At 43.2% G+C, this 17,509-nt stretch overlaps 1 protein-coding gene across 1 annotated transcript in view; it reads right to left on the bottom strand.

Moving 5' to 3' along the window:
* The window catches only part of FBXO34 (F-box protein 34), an 82,179-nt gene extending 80,434 nt beyond the window's left edge, over nucleotides 1-1,745 (bottom strand). The window contains exon 1 of the mRNA XM_045396458.1: nucleotides 1,609-1,745. The gene's annotated coding sequence lies outside the window, so the exon portion shown is untranslated. The remainder of the gene's footprint in view (nucleotides 1-1,608) is intronic.
* Nucleotides 1,746-17,509: the final 15,764 nt, after the last annotated feature.

Below are 17,509 nucleotides of genomic sequence, written 5' to 3'. Positions count from 1 at the left end.
TCAAGCTTCCTGCTAAAGACACCAATTGTACCTATGCTTCAATTTTAAGCCATCTACCTTTTGAACTAGATTCCATTTACATTATTCTACAAAGAGGAGGAAATGAAAAGTACTGATATGCTGGAATACTGAAGAGGGTCAGTTACTACGACAAGTGACTAGCTTCTCTTCCAGTTTAGATCTCTTTTGAAAGCTTTGGAAGAAAAACAGCATTCATTGACAAATCATTTTTTTTTAATTCTGTAATTTCATATTTAAAAGCACTAAAGACAAAATGTTAGTTAACTATCCAGACAAGCGGTCCTGGAATATGTTATTATATTAAGTTACAGCCGGGTCTTAGTAAGAAAGCAAGAAAAAGGTTTGTTGCTGACTTCTAAACCATGGTAGCAAGGGGTGGTAGCATGGTAGCACAGGGTAGGATAGGGACAACCTGGATAAATTAATTCCTCAGGTAATTATTATTTAAGACAAATGTTGGATTAATTCAAACTCCTCCCTCCCTTTACAACAGAAAAAAAAGAAAAACATCATGTAAGATCCACTCTCCCTCCTCCTAGCCATTTGCTAACAAAAAATGCTAACAAGCAGATAGATGTCCAGTTTAAAAAAAAAAAAAAAAAACAAAAGTAAAGCAAACTGATTTATCAGCACTAGAAGTGGTTCTCTTTTTTTCAGTAATTCTGATCACAAACCATCAAACTATGAATTTAGCTTCCTAAAAGGCTTTTTACATTACACCCTCCAAAAAACCTCCTACCTTGACTTAAATTTTTCTAAATCAAATGTCTTATACTAAGCTGTACTCGAAACGCTTGCTGGACAAGAAGTTAAAGAAATTGACAACTATTACATTAAAACTGCAAAATGCTGATATCGAACAACTTTCGATTCAAATTCACTGCGATTCCAGGCGTTCGTGGAACACAACTTCCTTTTTCTCCCCTGCGGGTCCCCCCGGCCCTTCCGCGACCCCAGGTCCCCGCCCGGGCCTGCGGTGACATCCCAGGACCCATCTACTGACGTCACAGACATGCGGACCCACAGCTCTATGACTTCACCGCGGACTGGGGACGAATCGCAGTCGGCTTGCGCCAGCCCAGAGGCTGGGGAGGCGTCCGAGCCTCCGTCCCGCCTCGTCGCCGAGGAAGGTTAAGGACAAGCGCCAGCTCACCTGTGCTGGGGCAGGGAAGGGCAGAGTGGCCGAGCGCGACAGGGGCGAGGCGACCCAAGTCCAAAGGCTGACTTCCTCACCGCCCGGGGTCCCGTAGGTGGGAGCGCCGGTCCGGTGCCCGCTCACGGCCTATCTGTGATCTCCTCGGCTTCAGCCGGGACCCGGGACCCCGCTCCCTACCCGCCCGACCCTCCGTGGCCCGCGGGGGCGCTCAGCGCCCGGGCCGTGCGTGCGCGCGGGGAGGGCCGCCCCGGAGGAGGCGCAGGCAGCCGGGTCCCTGCCCCGGACCTGCGGGCGGCGCCCCCGCCCCCACCCGCCCGGCGCCCCGGGAGCTCAGGCAGGCGGCGGGAGGGGGCGGGGAGCGGCCACGGTGGCCGCCGCCGAACCCCAGCCGCGCGGCCCTTGCGCCACGCCCCACCCCGGCCCGGACTCACCTGCGCTCCTGCCCCGGCCACGGCCTGGACCGGGGCTGCACCAGCCCGATGCAGTGGCGGCGGCGGCAGCGGTGGCGGGAGGCCTGGCTCGCTCCCCACCGCTGAGGCGGACCGAGCACCCAGCACGGCGCGGCGGCGCCCAACGCTCGCCCCGAAACCCATTTGTTTGGCTAAAACGGAGTGACGTCACGCGCCGGCCCAATCGACGGTTGGCCGGGGGAGGGGCCACGGAACCAGGGTGTCACGGCGCCCCCTGCCGGCCACTGGGGGCGGGAAGGGGGAAAGTGAAAAGGGAGACCTGGATGACGCGTCTGCGGCCCCCAAGTGGTAGAAAATAAGTTTGAGCACTACTGTGGGGAATCAAACCCCCCAGGCCAGCCAGAAGGGTAGTGATGCCAGGGTTCAGTCAGCAGACATGTCAAGTTTATGAATATTCGTGGGTAGACCTGAAGCTATAAATGGTCTCAGATACCATTAGATAACCTAGTAGACCTGGATCCCCATCTTGGTTCTGCTGCTAGCTTGGAAGGCTGGGGTTCAAGTTTCAATTTGTGAAATGACGAAATTGGAAGGGTCCCTTCTGACTCTCTTTCCCATGCAAATCATGGCAGGGATACCTGTCAGAAAGTAGATAAACGTTGAGGTTGACACCAAACTGTTAAAGTCTGTAGAAGCTTAAGGACTGGTTAATGATGGACATAAATTTTTTTTTTTTTTTTTTTTTTTTTTTTTTGAGACGGAGTCTCGCTCTGTCACCCAGGCTGGAGTGCAGTGGCCGGATCTCAGCTTACTGCAAGCTCCGCCTCCCGGGTTTAGCCATTCTCCTGTCTCAGCCTCCCGAGTAGCTGGGACTACAGGCGCCCGCCACTTCGCCTGGCTAGTTTTTGTGTGTGTGTGTGTGTATTTTTTAGTAGAGACGGGGTTTCACCGTGTTAGCCAGGATGGTCTCGATCTGCTGACCTCGTGATCCACCCGTCTCGGCCTCCCAAAGTGCTGGGATTACAGGCTTGAGCCACCGCGCCCGGCCAATGATGGACATAAATTTTTAATACTTTACATTCAAATCAGAGGGTCAGTGAGGAACTTTTGATCCCCAACCTTTAAACTTATTATTGTTTTCATTGTGAAAGTAATATTAACCACATTGAAAAACATGAGGACAATGTATTTTCTTTTAGACCTTTTGCCCCATCACATATATTTTACTACACTGTGTAATAGTAGTTGTATGCGATATTGCATCCTCTTTTCACTTTTATAAGCATTTCTCATATTTCTACATAAGCTTCATAACCAGTTTAACAGCTGCATAAAAATACATTAAGTGGACATAAAATTTACTGCATTAATTCTCTAGTTTTGGACATAAATTGTTTCCTTCACTTTTTGCCATTATAAAGAAATCATAGAACATCTTCATGAATGTAGATTTTTAAAGACACCCAAAAGTGAAATTACTAGGTGAAAAAGACTATCAACACTTTCACAGTTACTAATACAAACTGCCAAATTATTTTTTAAAAGTTGTACCAAGTTACACTTAAACCAGCAACTTTGATTTTAGCCAGTCCTTAACAAAAGTGCTTTTGTCCAATTATAAAACTACTCTTGTAAAATATATGTGTAAAATCTTAAATATTAAAACATAAAAGCAAAATAAATATAAATATTTCCCATAATCTCACCACCAAGAAATAACCACTTAATATCTCCATCTAGACCTTTATCTATACACATATTTTTAATAAAAATTGGAGAGGGGAAGCCCAGGCATGGTGGCTCACATCTCAAAAAGAAAAAAAAAATTAAGGAGGGGTGTTATATGGTATACCTTGGCATCAAACTGTATGTCTGATTTAATATATGATCAATATTAGCTCAATATATCATTATCATTTGAAGGTTCCTTATGTCATAGTTAGCTCAAAATTGTAAAACTTCAATCTATCCTTTCAGATTCATCTTAAACACTGTCCTTCTTAAAACCTCTTGATTCCGTCTGGGCATGGTGGCTCACGCCTGTAATCCCAGCACTTTGGGAGGCCGAGGCAGGCAGATCACTTGAGGTGAGGAGATCAAGACCAGCCTTGCCAACATGGTGAAACCTTATCTCTACTAAAAATACAAAAGTTAGCCCAGCGTGGTAGTGCACGCCTGTAGTCCCAGCTACTTGGGAGGCTGAGGCAGAATTGCTTGAACCTGGGAGGCGGAGGTTGCAGTGAGCTGAGACCACACCACTGCACTCCCACCTGGGCGACAAGGGTGAGACTCCATCTAAAAAACAAACAAACAAACTTGATTCCTGTTGATCAGAGGAATAAAAAAGTTGATTCCTCTAATTTTTTCTCTTCCTTTATGGCCCTTATATTACTCCACACACATCTTCCATATGTGTATTTAATAGCCCCTGCTAGATTCTAAATTGCTAGGGGAAAGATTATATCCTAGTATTCACTAAAGAGTATTGCACTTAACATTGCTTAAATGTTTAATGAATAATTACAACCATATTAGTGATGTACACTTTTCTCATGACAGTAGATGAGTATGATGTCTGTTTTATAATGGTATTGGCCAGGCCCAGGGGCTTGAGGCTACAGTTAGTGGAGATCACACCACTGCACTCCACCCTGGGCAACAGAAGGAGACCCTGTCTCAAAATATATATATAATGCACATATATATGCATATATATATATATGTCTTTACTGCAGTGTGTTAGTATCCAACATTACATTTATGATGTTATTACATTTATGATGCATCATCCGGACATTGTTCTAAGTACTTTGCATACTTTGTTTCATTTAATCAGAAAAACACCTCTGTGAGGTAAGGACTATTGTTATTTCAGAAGAGGAGAGTGGGGCTTAAAGCATTAAGCTGTTTGGCCCAGGGTATAGAGTCAAACTTAGCAAAGATTCCAGAGCCCTGACCATGTCACTATATTGTTATTAGGAGTTTCAAATGGGTCAAAGACATTGAAACTACAAAGCATAATGCAGATATCATTGAACTGAAATGACAGTGGTTTCCATATGAATAGCACATCATTGTCAAAAGTTCCATCAGAGTTCATGTGTTCTAGAGCAGTGCTTCTCAAACAATTTGTAGTTAGATTAGTTTTGCTGTCATTTTGCTTTGTTTCTAAGTATTTAGGACACTGTGAACTGATTGTTTTGTAAAATGTCATAAAACTGAAAACCACTATAAAAATGAAATTAATTTTAAAAAACATAATGAAAGCCCAAACTATTAATTGGTTTTTTTTTATCTTTTTCTTGAGATAGGATCTCACTATGTTGCCCAGGGTGATCTCAAACTCATGGCCTCAAGCAATCCTCCTTTGTCAACCTCCCAAGTAGCTAGGATTACAGGAGTGGGCCACCATGCCTAGTCTATGAATTATTGATTATTAAAGTCCACAGACATAAAATTATTCCATCAAATTGCTAGTAAAGTTTCTAAAATCTTAATCTCAATTTCGCTTCTTGTCTCAGAATGGCCAGTGGACCACACTTTGAATAGCCCCAGTCTAGGAGAAAGAACTAGGAGAGAGTGTACCCATGTTAGGCAAGACCTTCCCTTGATTCTGTTTCTCCATTTGTATAATAGCAGTGATCCCCTAGAAGCAAAGTCAGAAGAGCCAGTATAGTTTATCAACCCACAGGCCCTGTGGTAGGTCCTCAGGAAGGTGCTCCCCAGGTGAGCATGGGGTGGCACACTGAGGCCATGGGACTGGTAAGAGCCAAAAGAAGGACAAGTCTGAGGTGGCACAGCAGCAGAAAAGTTCTAAATGTATATAGTATATAAATTAGGTTATTCCATTAGTAATTAAAACTTAGTTGTCTCAAGCCAGCAAACATCATATTATATTAAAACTCAGTACAAGGGGCTTGTCTTGTATAGACTTGGTTTCATTTCTGTTCTCTGCTCAGAAAAAAACAAAAAACAAAAACTAGGAACTTACTGTTTATTCCTCAATGAGCTTACTCCAACCTCCAAAGAAAAGCACCCATTGCTATGGTTTGAACGTGTCCCCCAAAGTTTATGTGTTAGAAACTTAATCCTCAATGCAACAGTGTTAAGAGGCGGGGACTTTAAGAAGCAATTAGGTCATGAGGGCTCCGGCCTCATGAATGGATTAATGCTATTATCAAGGGAGTGGATTACTTATCAAGAGAGTGAGTTACTATAAAAGCAAGCTTGGTCGTCTCTATCTCTTGCTCTGTCAGGTGTTCTCTTGCTCTTCCACCTTATACCGTGGGATGACGTAGCAAGAAGCCCCTCAGGAGATATGAACCCCTTGACGTTGGACTTCCCAGCCTCCAGAACTGTAAGAAATAGATCTCTGTTCTTTATACATGACCCAGTCTCAAGTGTTCTGTTATAGTAGCACAAAACCGACTAGGACACCCACCATTTCATCTTCTCCCTCTCACCCCCAGCCCCTCCTTATCAAACTTACTTCCCCCACTGCTGGAGAAAGGAAACCAAGAGGCAGTCTCCATTAGACTTTGCATCTAGACCCATCTTTGCTGCAGAACCTAGGCTACTGGGCGTGATAATGCCTTTCCCTACCTACTTGACGGTGTTATTATAAAGACCTAATAAGAAAAGAGAAGCAAAAGTGCTTTTAAAAGTTTCAACTTTGCAAAGGTAAAGCCTGCACTTAAAAATATGCCTGGAATGTGGCTGTTGGAGCATGCTTCAAGCCCTGAGCTTATGCCCAGGTTTATGCATGTGTGAAGCTCATTGGTGATGATGGGGGGATGGGCAGGAGCTACTCAGGCATGAGAATATAAATATTATCCACAATGAATAGAACAACTCAGGAAAAATTAGAAGACCAAGGCAGCAGACTATCTAACAGATATGGGTATATCTTATAATTAAGATGTGGATGGTGACATAAAGTTGAATAAGTATTAAAACTAGGAAATCATAGTTATAATCCTTCTTTTTGGATCTTGTGCCCCTGTGAAAATCTGATAAGAGCTAAAAACCAAGAGTCTCTTTGGAGACTTTTGGCAGAAGTAAAAAAGCACACCCTGATATACACACACAGTTTCGAAGATAATTTTAATTGTCTCAAAAAGTCCCTTAGATCAACTTGCCTTATAGTGATCTGCACTCCCATGGGGAGTGTAAGAGACATGTAGAGCAAGGACAGCCCTTCTAGTAAAATGGATGGGAAACAAATCAAGGTCCCAGATCCCCCTATCCCCACGGTATTGCCCTGGAGAACATTCAGAAGATGGTTTCTACACTATCAATACAGTGAGCCACACAATTTCCATAGGTACCTTTTTTTTTTTTTTTTTTTTTTTTTTGAGACAGGATTTTGCTCTGTCGCTAAGGCTAGCAGTGGCACCAGCTTGGCTCACTGTAGCCTTGACCTCGCGGGTTCAAGTGATCCTCCCACCTCATCCTTATAAGTAGCTTGGACCACAGATGCCCGTCACTGTGCCTGGCTAATTTTTTGTTGTTGTTGAGATGGGATCTCCCTGTGTTGCCCAGGCTGGTCTCAAACTCCCAGGCTTACATGATCCTCCCAACTCAGTCTCCCAACATGCCAGGATTACAGGTGTGAGTCACTGTGCCCACATCTCACTTCTGATAGCATATAAAAGGAGAAATTCCAGCCGGACGCGGTGGCTCACGCCTGTAATCACAGCACTTTGGGAGGCCGAGGCAGGCAGACCACGAAGTCAGGAGATCGAGACTATCCTGGCTAACATGGTGAAACCCTGTCTCTGCCAAAAACACAAAAAATGAGCCATGGGTGGTTGTGGGTGCCTGTAGTCCCAGCTACTTGGGAGGCTGAGGCAGGAGAATGGCGTGAACCCGGGAGGTGGAGCTTGCAGTGAACCGAGATTGCACCAGTGCATTCTAGCCTGGGCAACAGAGTGAGACTCCATCTCAAAGAAAAAAAAAAAAAAAGGACAAATTCTAGCCAGGCTCTGTGGCTCACAACTGTAATCCTAGCAAATTGGGAGGCTGAGGCAGGCGAATCACAAGGTCAAGAGATCAAGACCATCCTGGCTAACATGGTGAGACCCCCCCACCTCTACTAAAAATAAAAAAAAAAAAAAAAATTAGCTAGATGTGATGGCACACACCTGTAGTCCCAGCTGCTCGGGAGGCTGAGGCAGGAGAATAGCTTGAACCCGGGAGTCGGAGGTTGCAGTGAGCCAAGATCACGCCACTACATACCCGCCTGGCAACAGAGTGAGAGTCTGTCTCAAAAGAAAAAAAAAGGAGAAAGTCCTTCTCTTGCTAAAGTTATAAGCAAGGCTTAGACTGAAATCTTCACATTCTTTTCATCAAAATTAACACTTGGGCAGATTAGATAACAGGCCACAATGGTCTCCAAGTCCCACCTTAATGTTTGAATTTTTACTAGAATTCTAGGCACAAGAAACAATCTGCATTCCTGATGTCCCTACATTTAAAATCTATATATATATTATATATATATATATATATATTTTAGATGGAGTCTCGCTCTTGTCGCCCAGGCTGGAGTACAGTGGCACAATCTCAGCTCGCTGCAACCTCTGCCTTCCAGGTTCAAGTGATTCTCGTGCCTCAACCTTCCGAGTAGCTGGGATTATAAGGATACACCACCACGCCCGGCAAATTTTTGTGTTTTTAGTACAGATAGTGTTTCACCATGTTGACCAGGCTGGTCTCAAACTCCTGACCTCAGCTGATTCACCGCCATCGGCCTCCCAAAGTTCTGGAATTACAGGCGTGAGCCACCATGCCTGGCCAAGCCTATATTATTTTTTTAAAAAACAACCACATCATAAGGTGTTTGTCTTACTTGTCATAAAAGAAAAACTTTAGACAAGTTAAATTTAACAGAGTTTAACTGACCAAAGAAAGATTCACGACTCAAGGAGGCTCCTGAGTCAGAGTAGGCTCAGAGAGACTCCAGCACAGCCAAGTGGTGGAATAAGATTTATGGACAGAAAATGGAAAGTGACATACAGGAAACGGAAGTGAGGTACAGAAACAGCCAGATTGGATACAGCTCAGCATTTGCCTTATTTGAGCACAGTTTGAAATAGTTGGCCACCTACTGGCCAAAACCCAGGAGGCTGGTACCAGCCAGGGGGTTTAGTACTGAGAGGTAGGTTAGTCTGTTTGCACATTCAGTTAGGTTTCAGTTTACTACATATGGATAAATTTTTAGGCTGAACTTAAAATACGTAAAGAGGCAGCTTTAGACTAAACTTGATTTAAAACTTGTTTTCCTTTTTTCTTTGTTCTTTTCTTCTCCCATGCGTGATTGCTCGCACATAGTCATTTCAGTAGAGGGTGGTCACTAATAATTGATTAACTTCATATCCTAACCCTCAGGGGCTGCCCACGAGATTAATGAACTTGTTTTTCTTTAAAAGAAAAATTGTTCCCGGGTCATTCAGACCTCCTTGATGGCATTCAGAAGTTTGATCGGCCTAAGGATCTCACCTTCCACATAGCTACCTTTCTCATAAAAACACTCAGTTATGCACAAAGGCAGGTTGGATTTGACAGTTTGCCTCTCCTACCCTCACACTTTGGCCAAATTGAATAAGCTTTCTCTGCTCCTAAGGCTGACGTATCTGTGTTCGGCTGACTGCACACCAGGTACTTGAATCTGGCTTTTGGGATTCTACAACGGTAGAATAATTTATGTTTAAATGCTAGAACGATTTTCTGCAAGGACAACAGTGATCTATATTTAGAATCATTTAACCCTTGCAGTTATGAAAGATGGAAGAAGTTTTTGAAAGGGAGAGGGAAGAAAATGAGGGAACCTTGCTCCTTAGGAAAGTGGGATGTTCCCCAGGCAGGGTTCTCTCCACAGCCAATGGAGTCAGATTAAAAGACATGATCCAGGCCGGGCACGGTGGCTCACTTTTGTAATCCCAGCACTTTGGGAGGTTAAGGCGGGTGGATCACTTGAGGTCAGTAGTTCGAGATCAGCCTGGCCAACATGGTGAAACCCCCCCCCCATCTCTACTAAAAATACAAAAATTAGCTCGGCGTGGTGGTGGGTGCCTGTAATCCCAGCTACTCGGGAGGCTGAGGCAGGAGAATCGCTTGAACCTGGGACGTGGAGGTTGCAGTGAGCCAAGATCACGCCATTGCACTCCAGCCTGGGTGACAGAGCAAGACCCTGTCTCAAAAAAATAAATAAATAAATAAAAATTTTAAAAAAGACATGATCCAGATAAAGCCATAGACCCTGGAGCTTGAATCTGGAGGTTTGGACCTTTTAAAGAACCAGGAGATGGAAGAGCTGTGCATAGGAGACTAGAAGCCAAAAGAGTAACATTGCCTTAAGAAATAGAAGGCAAAAAAAAATCACAAAAGGAGAACGCAGGTTTGCATATCCCACTAATTATAATAGCACAGAAGGAATTAAACCCAGCTGCACTTCAACTACAAAAATATAACAGGCAAAGGGAAGTAGCTCATCACACACACACACATACACACACACACACACACACACACACACACACACAATCTTCAAGCCCTTTGATTCTTCTCCCCGCCCTTAGAATAAAATCAGAACCCTTTACTGTGGCCCAGCATAATCAGACATGTTCCTTTTATCAACTCTCTTTATTCTCCCAACTTGTCTCAGCTAAAATGTCATCCCCTCGGAAAGCCTTCCCTGACCATCCTGTGTAGTATTTCAGCCTTGTTTTCCTTTACAGTGCCTCCTACCTGGCACATAATAGGCACCCAATGAATATCTGTTGAATTAATAAAAATATTTATATTTTCTTTTCCTAAAATATTTAATCCAGGCCACAAATGTTACAGTGGATGACTAATAAAAGTAACATGAGTAGAGAGACTTGTACATTAAAAATAGGACCTGAATAAAGGCAAAATCTAAGTCATTGCTGCAAATATGTGACCAAAAGTAGAAACCTCTGAACCCTACAGAACCTAGCCAACCAGCCAGTTATGATTTTGATGCTTCAACACAAATTATCTGTGATTTAATTACCAAGATCACCCATTGATTACCGGATATTTGCATAACCAGTTGGCATTTAGATAATGACTAGTATTCATTAGGTAATGCCAAATAACTTAATGTTAAAATATTTTATATTTTTAATAAGCCCCTGGTCTGTTTGTTGAAAATAGCAAGAAAGAAAATGGTGGGGGTGTGGGAGTCACTGCCCTCTGGCTGCCGACTGAACAGCAATTTCCCCTTTTCTTGCTTGTTAACAGAATCCTGATCTGCTACCCTATCTGTGCTTCTGGGGAGGTGGGCCCAGAACCATTGTGTGAATAATGATCGACCTCAGCTAATGGTTCTCATGGAGTGATTGATTTTGCCTCCCAGAGGACATCAGCAATGTGTCTGGAGACATTTCCAGTTGTCACTACTTGAGAGGAAGCACGCTCTGCATCTAGAAGGGAGAGACCAGGGCTGCTACTGCTCAATATCCTATAATGCACAGAACAGCTTCTATGACAACGAGTTATCCCACCAAAAATGTCAGCAGTGCCAAGGTTGAGAGAACCTGCTCTAGGGTAATCAGTGTGGTCCTAATCTCCCTGTCAGTGACTGATTCAACTCACATAATAGTCTTACGGGAGTGTGAGGTAATTCTAGCCAATAAAATGCAATGGGAAGTTGGCTGAGGTACTTCTGAAAAAAATCCTCTCTCATTCCTAAAAAGAGACATTCATTTTCTGTTGAAATGCATTACTTTCTTAAATAAAATCATATTTACCCACAATGAGAAAAAGAGAAACATGCAATAAACCGTCTCTTATCTGCTGCTAGATGCCATTGTGTCTGCAATGTGGTGTCTAGAACTATGGCTGTCATCCTGGAACCATGAGAGGAGTTAGCTGGAGAAACAGGAGGATGGCAAAGAGGAAGGATGGAAGTTACCTGAGGCTGAGGACATCAGTGCACCTCTGCTTTAACCAATCTTTGAGACTTCTTGTTATATGAGATAATAAATTCCATTGCTATTTAAGTCATGTACAGGGCTTTAAAAAATATTATAGCTGGTGTGGCCGGGCGCGGTGGCTCAAGCCTGTAATCCCAGCACTTTGGGAGGCCGAGACGGGCGGATCACGAGGTCAGGAGATCAAGACCATCCTGGCGAACACGGTGAAACCCCGTCTGTACTAAAAAATATTAAAAAAAACTAGCCGGGCGAGGTGGCGGGCGCCTGTAGTCCCAGCTACTCGGGAGGCTGAGGCAGGAGAATGGCGTAAACCCGGGAGGCGGAGCTTGCAGTGAGCTGAGATCCGGCCACTGCACTCCAGCCTGGGCGACAGAGCCAGACTCCATCTCAAAAAAAAAAAAAAGAAAAATTATAGCTGAAAATATCCTGATATACATTTTATATTTTTATTTGATATGTGGGAGAGAAAATAAAATGTGGGAGGAAAGACACTAACCTCCTTTGGAGACAAGCTCTACAGTTGTCCAGCGATAAAATAATTTTGCTTTGCTGTGCTTCCAGAATGATCTTAAACTAATGATACCAGAAGTTGATAAAATCAGTGGGGGAAACAGTCTATCTATTAATACATAAGTCTGTGTTATTTAAGTAAATGAGTAGGCACTCATGTGACATTTTGAAATCTTCAAGAAAATGACATTTTCCAGTCATTGAAATTTAATTTGAGGGAGCCTGCAGCATTAGCATAAGACCAGCCAGCCTGTCCTTATTCTTCTAGCACACCTAATTCACAGGCACCTGCTACAGCAAAGGAGGAGCTGCCTGGTTAAAATAACCTAGTTACATCAGCCTGCTAAAAATGGTCCTGTGGATAGATTTTGCTCAGCATTGAGTTCTTTGAACAACAACAAAAAAAACCCCAGCAACTTATTCTGCAGTTTTAGGGTTTGCTGACATTTTCTTATCAGGCATAACTATGCTTTTATTGCCAAGTCTTACTTTGAAATACCAAAGACAACTTTTCAAAAAGCACAGGGCTTGGATATCAACATTTCCTTACCAAAAAAAAGCATTTGTTTTGTTAATTAGTATTGAACCTGAATAGGGGTGCCATCAGATACTTTCCTTGGAAAAGTTTATGGCGAGTTGGCATTTTTTTTTCTTTTTTTGTCTGTCACCCAGGTTGGAGTGCAGCGGCATGATCTTGGCTCACTGCAACCTCTGCTGCCCGGGTTCAAGCGATTCTCCTGCCTCAGCCTCCCAAGTAGCTAGGATTACAGGTGCCTGCTACCACGCCTGGCTAATTTTTGTAGTTTTAATAAAGATGGGGTTTCACCATCTTGGCCAGGCTGGTCTTGAACTCCTGACCTGATGATCCACCCGCCTCTGCCTCACAAAAGTTCTGGGATTACAGGTGTGAGCCACTGTGCCCAGTCAATTTGGCTTTTTAAAAAATGTACCATTATATAGGCTCGATCATGCCACTGTATTACAGTTCACTGTCACTGACAGAGAATCCCACTGACCTTTCACAGCAACTCATGCCTTGGCCCTTCTTAAGACTGCTGAGCTATATGTATTTTTGTGTGCCTTCAGCAAGACTCACTCTGAACAGTAATGCCTACATGTATCACTAAAGTCAGTTGAGTCTTTTTGTCCTTTCTCTTGATGTCCCTCCCCTCAGCAAAGCCAAAGTGTACCTTCAAAGTAGCATAAAGACGACCTTAGAAAATTACTGAAGTTGTGAGCATCTCATTGCTCCTCCTGGTTCAGATCTATTCTGGTTTGCTTATCTTGGAGCTGACATTTTCACACCCAGATTTTATGCTCCTTAATGCCCCATTGCTCCTGTGGTTTCTGCCATCTGTTACTTTTACTATTGCTGCACTTTTCTAGCTTTCTGTATTTCTTTCTCTCTCCTGCCTCTGTCCCTACCATATCTCCCATATATTTTTACTTTCTTTCCAATAGGCTTGACATCTATAGTCATCACTAGCCAAGAAGACTCCTGTTGATCTGCGCATGATATCCCTCTGGTCTCTGCGTGTGGAGTGTAGATCTGAATCCTCTCCCTTTCTCAACTCTTTCCTCCATTCCTTGCTACTCAGGGGCTGCTTTTGCATGGATGCATGCATTTTCTTTTTTACATTTTTCAGTACTGGCAAAACTCTAGAGTTCTGTACTCTGAAAAATGCTAATATGTGTGGTAATGGCTGAGCACCGGCGCTTATGCCTGTAATCCCAGCACTTTGGGAGGTCTAGCAGGAAGGACTGCTTGAGCCCAGGAGTTCAAGACCAGCCTGGGCAACATAAGGAGATCCCGTCTCTACAAAAAATAGAAAAAGTTAGCTGGGCATGGTGGTATGTGCCTATAGACCCAGACACTTGGGAGGCTGAGGTTGGAGGATTGCTTGTACCCAGGAGTTCGGAGCTGCAGTGAGCTACAATTGTGCCACTGCACTCAAGCTTGGGTGACAGACTGATACCCTGTTTCTAAAAAAAACAGTGTGGTCACTAGCTCCATTTTGAAGTTCATTAAATCCTTCTAAAAAAATACCCTAAATATGTTTTCACATCTGCGTGATTCTGTGTGTTGGCACATCGAAATCTGGTTGTTGTTGTTGTTGTTGTTTTTGTTTTTGTTTTTGAGACAGAGTCTCACTCTGTTGCCCAGGCTGGAGTGCAGTGGCATAATCTCGGCTCACCACAACCTCCACCCCCCGGGTTCAAGCGATTCTTCTGCCTCAGCCTCCTGAGCAGCTGGGACTACAGGCATGCACCGCCATGCCTGGCTAATTTTTGTATTTTTAGTAGAGACGGGCTTTCACTATGTTGACCAGGCTGGTCTCAAACCCCTTGACCTTGTGATCTGCCTGCCTCGGCCCCCCAAAGTATTGGGATTACAGGCATGAGCCACTGCGGCCAGCCGGCACATCTAATTCTTAATTTCCTGCTTTAAGGAGGAAATTGTGTTCTGATAAATAAAAGCCCAGTTGGAACATCACAGGAAAAAAAAAGAAACATGGAGTTTTTCAAGCTCCAAAATTATCGGCTGAGCCATCCTTCTTTCAAGAGCCCATACAAAGTATAAAATGAGTAAAGCTGGTATTCATCGCCTCTTTTAATTCCACCCTTGTGCTTCTCCTGGGTGGCTGTCAAGCCGCCCAGAGAAGACACAAGCACTGTGACCCACATCAACATGTTCCTATCCACTTACTGCAATGTCATTCCCCGTGACTTCTTCCCTACCTCTCTAAACAAATTAGTTATTCCCAAGATCTATGATCGTGTGGTATACTTTGTTTCCATGTTTGCTATTTCATTTAAAACACTTTAATGTAATTTATGCATAGAGCTACCCCTTTCCCTCCGTGAGCTCTTTAAGGGCATACGCTACTGATTTATTGAATCAGTGAGTGGATGAATAATCAATGAGAACAATTTCATTTACTACATCACACTATTCAGAGATAAAAATACTTCTTCATTAAGTGCAGTGATATTTAAATTGCCACATTTGTCGATTTTACATAAATGGAACAAAATTAAAGAGTATGACCCTCCCTAAAGGCCATAGCTTTGGGATCCTTTCCTGAATCGTTAACTAGTCTTCATTACCTGAATGTGCTGGAATGAATCTTACTGGCCTTTCCAAAGGCTGACATTTTTCTTGGTGCCTTTTCGAGGGTAAGATGACTTACATGTTCTTTTCAGGGAGTTTGATTTCAAATGTTGGCAGATTGAACCTTATTATCATGGATGAGACTAAAATTTGCACATTGTTGTCAAAGATAAATTATATGAATCTGAGTCCAGGCACAGTGGCTCATGCCTGTAATCCCAATGCTTTAGAAGGCCAAGGCAGGAAGATCACTGTAGGCCAGGAGTTTGAGACCAGTCTGGACAACATAGCAAGATCCTGTCTCTAAAAAAAAAATTTTTTTTTTTGAGACAGTCTCACTCTGTTGCCCAAGCTGGAGTGCAGTGGTGCGATCTTGGCTCACTGCAAGCTCTGCCTCCCAAGTTCACACCATTCTCTTGACTCAGCCTCCCGAGTAGCTGAGACTACAGGTACCCACCGCCACGCCTAGCTAATGTTCCATATTTTTAGTAGAGACAGGGTTTCACCATGTTAGCCAGGATGGTCTTGATCTCCTGACCTCATGATCCGCCCACCTCGGCCTCCCAAAGTGCTGGGATTACAGGCGTGAGCCACCGCACCCGGCCTACAAAAACTTTTTTTAAAGTAGTGGGGCATGTTAGCACACCCTGAGCTACTTGGAAGGCTGAGGGAGAGGACTTCCTGAGCCCAGGAGTTGCAGACCAGCCTGGGCAACACAGCGAAATCCCATCTCTACAAAAAATTCAAAACTTAGCCAGGCATAGTGGCACGTGCCTATAGTCTCAGCTACTAGGGAGGCTGAAGTGGGTGGGTCACTTGAGCCTGGGAGGCCAAGGCTGCAGTGAGCTGCAATGCAGCCTGGGTGACAGAACGAGATTCTGTCTAAAAAAAAAAAAAAAAATTAGCCAGGCATGAGGTCATGTACCTGTGTTCCCAGTCACTTGGGAGGCTGAGGTGGGAGGATCACTTGAGCCCAGAAGGCTGAGGCTGCAGTGAGCCATGTTCATGCCACTGCACTTTAGCCTAGGTGACAGAGTGAGACCCTGTTTCAAAATAAATAAATAAATAAAAACACAATTTAATATTCATCTAAGTGACAATTGAATCTGACAATTTTTTTTTTTTTTTAGCAATAGAGATCAAAGTAAAAAACCTGACAACATTTTAGTCCAGTCCGAGTACCCTTTTATTTGATTCCCTGTCAGTCTTATGGAACTGTCAGTAAAATCTAAATCCAGAGTCAGACTCAGAAGTACCTAATTCTTTTTTAAAAGCTGTTTTCAAATACTTAAGAGAATGCAAACTATTTCTTTCCTGTATATTATTTTCCCCTATTCACTGGGGTAAAAAATAGAGAAAGGGCCAGAAAACATTTTGTTCATGTGATAAAAGCAAATTGCAAAACAACATACACAGTATGCTACCATTTATACAAATCTTAAAAACATACAAATCACACACACACACACACAACAATACTTGGTATTGCTTACGGACAGCTACAATTGCAATAAAAGCTTAAAGACATGCGTAAAAAATATCCAAAACAACTTCAGAATAATAGTTACCCCTGGGGAGAAAGGAAGGGGGAAAGAATTGGAATGGAGCACAAAAGAGCTTCAATTTTATCCATAACATCATATTTAAGAAAGAAAATATGTGAACAAAATATGGTGAATCTGTGGATGTTTGTAAAATTACTCTGACCTTTTTTGCATCTTAGATATATTTCATAAAAGTAACAATTAAGTGCAGATTTTTCACTTGAAAAATTTAGAAGTTGTGATATGAATACCTTTGAGAAGAAAACCAATAAACTTATTAATTACCTCTGGGTAATATTGAAATGAAACAAAAAAAAACCTTAGATTCATTCTTATTTTCTGTTCTTATCCCAAAACATTTATGAAACATAGACACTATTAGCTAAATGTTTAAAAGCCTTACTATATAAAACATAATTCTTTGTTAAGTGGAAAAAGTGAAGCTATTATTTCTACTACTATTTATGGGCATAACTGCTCTATTTTTCCACTGAGAAGACAATAACAGATCCTAGGCATTTATAAGACACGTGGAATTTGAAGTCTAGGGGCAGGCAAATGCTTCTGTAATGCTGGGAAGAGCACACATGGAAATGGCAATGAGACAGATATCAAAGTTCTCCTTTTACCCCTAAATCATCCTTCTGTCAGTTTCTTTTCTAGTTGGTTCCATACTCTTGAAAGAGGAGTTCCGTGACCTCCCTCATGGGATGTGCGACAGGGGTGTGGGTCCTTATGGGAGGGGGAGCACGCAGACAGGCAGGTGCAGGAGCTGGGGTGAGCACTTTTGGGCT

The sequence above is a fragment of the Macaca fascicularis genome, chromosome 7 (assembly GCF_037993035.2).
Source record: "Macaca fascicularis isolate 582-1 chromosome 7, T2T-MFA8v1.1".
NCBI classification, from domain to species: domain Eukaryota; kingdom Metazoa; phylum Chordata; class Mammalia; order Primates; family Cercopithecidae; genus Macaca; species Macaca fascicularis.
This window is presented reverse-complemented; position numbering and strand designations above follow the sequence as displayed.